This window comes from Talpa europaea (genome assembly GCF_964194135.1).
Source record: "Talpa europaea genome assembly, chromosome: X".
NCBI lineage: Eukaryota > Metazoa > Chordata > Mammalia > Eulipotyphla > Talpidae > Talpa > Talpa europaea.
In genome coordinates this window covers 42,386,000-42,393,840 of record NC_140081.1, presented here as the reverse complement: position 1 = coordinate 42,393,840, position 7,841 = coordinate 42,386,000, and the positions used below count along the sequence as shown (strand labels likewise).

The 7,841-nt window shown below is 38.2% G+C and overlaps 1 pseudogene across 1 annotated transcript; it reads right to left on the bottom strand.

The window, feature by feature from the left end:
* Positions 1-5,992: 5,992 nt before the first annotated feature.
* On the bottom strand, positions 5,993-7,399 carry LOC311187542 (adenylyl cyclase-associated protein 1-like; annotated as a pseudogene). The gene has a single exon. The product of its transcript is annotated as an adenylyl cyclase-associated protein 1-like (transcript).
* Positions 7,400-7,841: the final 442 nt, after the last annotated feature.

Sequence of the window (7,841 nt, the reverse complement as noted above, 5' to 3'; positions counted from 1 at the left end):
AGGCAGACACAGCACCCCAAAGACATTGAGGTTTACCCTACCATTTCCGCTCTGTTCCCTGTCCCACGGGGTGGGGGGGGTGAAAAACAGCCCCCCAAGGACAATAGGAGAGCTCTCTGGCGCCACCTAGCGACCAGAAAAAAAAGTCACTAACACCCCATAGAACAGGGAAATTTCTTAAGACTGCATGAAAAGGGCAGAAGGCTATTGGAGGAGACAGTGGCCAGCTGGGAAGTTAGCCCACGCCAGGCCCCTTCCGACCAGCAGTCTAAGCCCAGAGAGGGAAAAGGCACCCACGGCGGGGGCAGACCGGGTGTGCAGAAGAGTGTGCCTGAGATCGGATGCTCAGGGACTGAGTCCCGCGTTGCCACTTTAGAACAGGGACATTTCTTCAGTAAAGACTTCTGAAACCAGCAGAAAGCTCCCTCAGAAGCCAGAGATGGCTCCTGGAGGAGCCAGAGGGGAGCGGAGAAGTTCACCCAAGATGCTGGCCATTCCGAACAACACAGTGTCCCAATGCATACGACAAATTAGAAAACAGAAGTAGGGAGTAGAAGAACCACACACAACCTAAAAACTCCTCAGGAAAAAAGCACACAACAAAAAGAAAACCACCCCCCAGATTGCAACGAAAGTAACATGGAAGAACTTCTGAGCCTTCCAGAAAGAGAATTTCAAATTGCCGTGATTAAAAAAAATGACAGAACTCATAAAGGAAAACAATGATCAGAAGAAGGAAATTGAGTCCCTAAAGAGGGAAGCAAAAGAAACGCAGGAGATCAAAGAATTAATGGAGGAACTAAAAAATCTGGGAAAAGCAATGAAAGCAGAATAGATGAAATGGAAGAACGAATAAGTACTCTTGAAGACACAGAAATAAAAAGAACCAAAACAGAAAAGGAAAGAGAAGTACGAAGGAAAAAGACCGAAGAAAGACTTCGGTAACTATCTGACTCCATTAGGAAAAGAAATATAAGAGTTATAGGAATTCCAGAAGGAGAGGAGAGAGATGTAGGAACAGAGAAAATATTCCAGGAGATAATTGAGGAGAACTTCCCAAACGTGAAGAAGGAGCTGAAAATTGATATTCAAGAAGCAAGAAGAACACCAAACTTCGACGATGAAAGGAAAAATACAGCAAGACACATAATAGTAAAGCTTCCAAGAATCCAGGACAAGGAAAAAATAATGAAGCTGACAAGAGGGAAGAAACAGATAACATTCAAAGGAAAACCAATCACGCTGACATCAGACTTCTCTGAGGAAACACTACGGGCAAGGAGAGAGTGGAGGAACATAGTCAACAGACTCCAAGAAAACAGATGCCAACCAAGAATACTCTATCCCGCAAATCTCTCCTTCCTCTATGAAGAAAGAATAAGGACCTTCCCAGACAAAGAGAAACTCTGGAATTTCATTACGACAAAACCCCCACTCCAAAAAATACTACAAGGAATCCTAAAGCCAGAACCTCAGAGGGACAAATAACAACGAAAGAAGGCCAAAAAAAAAAGTTATTAAAAGAATAAATAAATAAAATCAAAGGAAAGACAAACACAATGGCAAATACAAATGCTGACATATCAATATTAACTCTAAATGTAAATGGACTAAATTCTTCAATAAAAAGACACAGAGTTGCAGCCTGGATTAAGAAACAAAACCCAACTTTTTGCTGTCTCCAGGAAACACATTTAGCTACAAAAGATAAAAATAGACTCAAAGTTAAAGGATGGAAAACAATCCTACAAGCAAATGGACCAACAAAGAAAGCAGGAACAGCTATACTTATATCAGATAAAAGAGACTTCAAACTCAAAAAAATAAAAAGAGACCCCAATGGTCACTACATTATGATCAAGGGGACAATACTGCAAGAAGAAATAACACTCATTAACATATACTCACCTAATGAAGGAGCACCAAAATATATCAGACAACTGTCATCCTCTCTGAAAACAGACATCAGAGAAAACACATACGTAGTGGGAGATTTCAACACACCACTATCAACAATGGATAGATCAACAAGACAAAAAATAAGTAAAGAAACTAAAGCTCTAAATAAGGATCTAGAGCATTTGGGCTTAACAGACATCAATAGAACACTAAACCCCCAAAAAACAGAGTACACATTTTTCTCAAGCGCGCACAGATCATTCTCCAGGATCCATCACATACTGGGGCACAAGACAAACATCAACAGATACACCAAGACTGAAATCATATCAACCATCTTTTCTGACCATGAAGGCATCAAACTAGAAATAAACCATAAAAAGAAGGCAAGGAACTTTCCTACCTCATGGAGATTAAAAACCACACTACTGGAAGACCACTGGACTAATGAGGAGATAAAAGAAGAAATTAAAAAATTCTTTGAATTGAATGACAAGGAGGACACCAATATCCTAAATGTATGGGATGCAGCAAAAGCAGTAATAAGAGGAAAATATATAGCAATAGAAGCTCACATCAAGAAACAAGAAAGAACTCAAAGAAACAACCTAATCTTGAAGCTCAAAGATCTAGAAAAAGAACAACAAAAAAACCCCAAAACCAGTAGAAGAAAAGAAATAATAAAAACCAAAGCAGAAATAAATGTAATTGAAACTAAAAATACAATCCAAAAGATCAATGAAACCAAGAGCTGGTTCTTCGAAAAAATAAATAAAATAGATAAACCCCTAGCCAGGCTCACAAGGGCAAAAAGGGAGAAAGCACAAATAAATAGGATAATAAATGAAAGGGGAGAAATCACAACGGACACAGCAGAAATCAAAAGAATAATTAATAACTACTATGAACAGTTATATGGAAACAAGTTCAACAATCAAGAGGAGATGGACAAATTCCTACAACTCTACAATCACCCAAAGCTAGACAAAGAAGAAATAGAACACCTAAACAGACCAATTACAATTAGCAAAATTGAAATGGTAATCAAAAACCTCCCCAAAAACAAAAGCCCAGGACCTGATGGATTTACAAATGAATTCTACCAAACATTCAGAGACGAATGGGTGCCTATCCTTCACGAACTCTTCCAAAAAATTGAGAAGGAAGGTATAATACCTAACACGTTCTATGAAGCCAACATTACACTAATACCAAAACTGAACAAGGACAACACAAAAAAAGAAAATTATAGGCCAATCTCCCTAATGAACACTGATGCAAAAATTCTCAATAAAATTTTAGCTATCAGAATCCAACAGTGTATCCATAAGATAATTCACCACGACCAAGTAGGTTTCATTCCAGGGCACAAGGATTGTTCAACATCTGAAAATCAATCAACGTTATCCAACACATCAACAAAAAGAAATATAAAAACCATATGATAATATCAATAGATGCCGAGAAAGCTTTCGACAAAGTGCAACACACATTCATGATAAAAGCCCTTGAAATTCTTGGGATACAAGGAACATACCTCAACATCATAAAGGCCATCTATGACAAGCCAACAGCCAGTATCATTCTCAATGGTGAAATGCTGAAAGCAATTCCATTAAGATCTGGAACAAGACAAGGATGTCCACTCTTAGCACTGCTCTTCAATATAATACTGGAAATCCTAGCCAGAGCAATAAGACAAGAGAAAGACATACAAGGAATCCAAATAGGAAAAGAAGAAGTCAAACTATCACTATTTGCAGATGATATGATAATATACATAGATAACCCCAAAAACTCCACAGATAAACTCATTCAACTCATCAATCAGTTCAGTAAAGTGGCAGGATACAAAATCAACACGCAAAAGTCAGTAGCCTTCCTATACACAAACAATAAATCTGAAGAAGAAGAAATCAAAAAAAATATCCCTTTTATTATTGAAACAAAAAAAATCAAATATTTGGGAATAAATCTAACAAAAGAGGTGAAGGACCTATACAAAGAAAACTATAAAACACTGTTAAAAGAAATAGAAGAAGACACAAAGAAATGGAAAGACATCCCCCGCTCATGGATTGGAAGAATAAACATTATTATAATGGCCATCCTACCAAAAGCAATATACAGATTCAATGCTATTCCAATCAAAATTTCAATGTCATTCTTCAAAGAAATAGAACAATTATTGATGAAATTCATATGGAAACAAAAAAAAAAAACCCGAATAGCCAAAGCTCTCCTGAAAAAAAGAGAGAAGGGAATGGAAGCATCACACTCCCAGACTTCAAACTATACTACAAAGCCATAATCATCAAAACTGCATGGTATTGGAACAAGAACAGACATACAGACCAATGGAATCGAATATAAAATCCAGAAATAAACCCACAGATTTATGGTCAACTAATCTTTGACAAAGGAGCAAAGACTATGCATTGGAGCAAAGAAAGTTTGTTCCATAAATGGTGCTGGGAAAACTGGGTTGCTACATTCAAAAGAATGAAGCTTGACCACTACCTCACACCATACACAAAAATCAACTCAAAATGGATTAAAGAACTAGACATAAGACCTGAAACCATAAAATACATAGAAGGAAATATAGGCGAAACACTACGTGATTTGCACATCAAAGACATCTTTACAGACAACATCACCCAAAGCAGTGATAGTGAAGGCAAAGATAAGCAGCTGGGACTACATCAAATTAAAGTGCTTCTGTACAGCAAAAGAGACTATAACAAAAACAAAGAGAAACCCCACCAACTTGGAGAACATTTTTGCACCCAACACTAATGATAAAGGACTGATCACAAAAATCTGCAAAGAGCTGATGAGACTCAGCAACAACAAAGAAAATTACCCAGTCAAAAAATGGGCAGAAGAGCTAAAAAGAAATTTCTCTGAAGAGGAACGGCAAATGGCCAACAGGCATATGAAAAAAAGTTCAACATCACTTGTAATCAGGGAAATGCAAATCAAAACTACCATGAGATACCATCTCACACCAGTGAGAATGGCACATATTAAAAAAAACTAGCAACAACAAATGTTGGCGAGGGTGTGGAGAAAAAGGAACTCTTCTGCACTGCTGGTGGGAGTGCAAACTGGTCCAACCACTATGGAGAGCTGTGTGGAGATTTCTGGACCTACTAAACATAGAGCTTCCATATGATCCAGCAATTCCACTCCTCGGGATTTACCCAAAGGACACAGAAACATCCATTCCAAAGAACACCTGCACCCCTATGTTTATAGCAGCACTATTTACAATAGCTAAGCTTTGGAAACAGCCCAAATGCCCAAACATAGATGACTGGACCAAGAAGATTTGGTACATATATACCATGGAATATTACTCAGCATTCAAAAAAGTTAAACACTTGCAATTTGCAGCAACATGGATGGCGTTGGAAGGGATCATGCTCAGCGAAATAAGCCAGAAAGAAAAAGAAAAATACCGGATGGTCTCACTCATAGAAGGAATCTAGAAAACTTAAATAAGGGACCAGGAAAATGAATAACTATAAGAAAGTGAAAATCAAAATCAACAAAAAACTATGAACCAGAGACACTTTTTGGGGGGTGAGGGGCGGGAGGGGAGGGATTGGGGTCAGAATGGGGGGGCTGCATTTGTATGGGGAATATAAAATAAAATTTATTATTTAAAAAAATAAAAAGAACAACCAGCTGGAATCACACTAGCCTCTGCTATCTTAATGCTCATTGTTAGGAAAAGATTAACTTCTGTGAATATCCTATCTGCTAATCCCTGGGGACTACTTAATTCTTCCTAAAAGAATATTGGTCAAACAACTCCCCAATACTGAAAACTAAAACATACCCGTCCTGGTCTTCAGTTACTTGCTAATGAACTGGTGGTATGTTTGAGCAGATTTGAAAAATCTGCACATTCCTGCAGAAGATCAATCGACTTGCTCTTACACCTAAATGTCAGCCTGAGATACATTTCAGTGAAGGAAGTTAGCTGTGTTTATCAAGGCAGAGAAGAAGTTTAAGATAAGAAAGGTAGAGGAGATCTAGAAAATAACCATTTTATCCCATGGTGTGAAGCTAGAGGATAAAGAACTCAATGCCACTTTATTTTTTCAGCAATTTCTGTCACTGTGGTCACCAGCTTCTGCGCATTCCACAGGGTCTTGAACTTTTCAGGAACTGCTTTCTGTAGAAGTGAAGGCACTCGTCTCAGGAGATTTGGCATTGACTATTTCATTTTCCAAGGAATTCTTGCCCATGTAAATGTGGATTTTGCCTGTTTTATTGATGGAAATGGTTGGCAATTTGCCCATCAACTGAATTTTGACATTTCTACTATTAATTATCTCCATAATATTCCCCCTGTCAGACCAAGGTTCTTACAGTTATTTACTGTAGTGGAGTTAATTTTGCCATGGATTTGCAATGTTGTGTTGAAACATTTGTATACATAAGCCATGTATTTCAGCTCCAGGTCAGTAATGACCAGATTGGAAACATTCTCCTGATTTTCTACTCTCCACTTTTTGCCCTCCAAATCAGGTAGAGTTGGCTCCTTCTTTGTGGTTGGTTTGGAAAATGGGCTGACTCCTGGTTTAGGTGCAGAGAATGGCTTGGAGTCACTGTGCACTGGACCTCTTTGAGCCTTCAGTTCAGGTTTCTTGTGTTTTCATATCCCAACACACATATTTCAGGGCATGTGTGATGCTCTCCTCTGATTAATCTGCACAAATAGTGCTGAACATGAGGAAGAGACATCTGACCCTGAATGGTGGGAACTGGGGTGTTGGGAGAGGTGGACCTTGTTGACAAGGAGAAGGACCCAATCCAGGAAAGGGTCCAGGTAGCAATCTCCTCAATTATTTTGCCACAGGTCCCACTTTGCTCCAGATAAGTCTGGTGATATGGAAACCCTTAATATTAACCTCAGCTCTGTCCACATACTGAAGTAAGCTTTGACACAGTCGACATGCCTCTTATCTACATCTTTATATTTCTTGATAACTCAGTTTTTATTTAAAAAACAGCATCATTCATTTATTTCACATAAGGATCAGATTTGGAGACAAAGACAACCAACCCAGGCTTTAGATTAGTTCACTGATAACTGATAGGTTTTTGAACAACTTGCCGTCTCAGTTCTTCTCCTTAAGGGTTAACACTTCTTGGATCTGCTCTGAGATGGTTGCCCAAAAACTCAGAAAACTTTCTGCCAGCTTGCTGCTGACACTGAGAAACTTTAACCAAAAGAGCTTGCACTAACTTCAGAACTGTGTGGACCATTTCTGCATGTTTTTGCATATCTCCACCAATGTCTTTACAAAACTTAAGGTATTCTTCCACAGAAACAGCAAGGAATGAGTCAAATGCATGCAAATATGGAACTTCTCCTGATTTTGGAATGCTGTCTCCATACCCACAATGCACATAAGAAGCATGGTATACTGCTTAGAGAGTCTGCCCTCTCCAATCTTTCTACCAGATTTTGCATATCAGCCATAATGTACCACCTCAGGACCACCATCAGTCACTCTGGATAATCCTTTTTAGTTTAACATAGTTCCATTCATTTATATTTTTTTGTTTGTTTCAATTGTTTCTATTGTTAGAGTTCTGTCCCAAAAGACATCCATGTGGAGAATGTCATGGAGTGTTTTACCTATATTTTCTTCTGTGGGTTTTATGGTTTCATATCTGTCATTCACATTTTTTATCCATTTTTGAGTTTATTTTTGTATATGGTGTAAAATAGTAATCTAGTGTAATTATTTTGAATATGGCTTCCCAGTCTTCCCAACACCATTTATCCTTTCTCCATTGAATACTCTTGGATTTTTCTTGTAGATTGATTCTTCATATACATGTGGGTTTATTTCTGGGCTCTCAGGAATATTCCATTTGTCTGTGTGTCTATTTTCATTACAATAGCATACATTTTTTAC